We start from the raw sequence: 740 nt of genomic DNA on the forward strand, positions 1-740 counted from the left end.
TATCTAGGGTTTAGGGTTTAGGGTTTAGGGTTTAGGGTTTTGTGTGTGTTGCGTGATAGTCTAGAAGAGAAAACCCGAGAAGCTGCTGAATTTTTTATAAAAAAAATATTTTCTTTGAAACACCACTCATCAGATGATGGGGTGTATGTACACCTCCCTCCAGCACCAAAGATAGATACTCTAAGATTCCCCCGTACTCTCAAGGTAACCTAAACCCTAAACCCTAAACCCTAAACCCTAAACCCTAAAAATTTTTTTTTTTAAAAAAAATTTTTTTAATGTATTCTTTTGTTTCGTTTTGTTTGCTTTTTCCTGAATTCAAAAATTTTTTTTTTTTTAAAAAAAAATTTTTTAGGGTTTAGGGTTTAGGGTTTAGGGTTTAGGGTTTAGGGTTTAGGGTTTGTGTGTATGCAGCTGCCAACATCTCGTGTATTAACCCGTTGGGAGTTGTTTGCTCGAGCAAAAGGAATAAAAAAAAGAAAAAGAAGTTCTTTGGTTTGGTGTGAAGAGAAAAAAGACTGGGTGCGGCGATGGGGCTGGAAATCTATAAAACGCATGCAGCAGCAGCAGCAGCAAGTGTTAGAGGAGAAGGGGGCTGTGCTGCTGCGCAGCAGAAATATTAAAACTAAACATGCTGCTGCTGCTGCTGCTGCTGCTGCTGCTGGTGCTGCTGGTGGGGGAGGGAAGGGGAAAAAGAATAGAAGGATTGCTGCAGCAGATCCTGCTGCTGCTGCTGCTGC

The sequence above is a fragment of the Eimeria mitis genome, genomic scaffold, assembly GCF_000499745.2.
Source record: "Eimeria mitis Houghton genomic scaffold, Emh_scaff1769, whole genome shotgun sequence".
NCBI classification, from domain to species: Eukaryota; Apicomplexa; class Conoidasida; order Eucoccidiorida; family Eimeriidae; genus Eimeria; species Eimeria mitis.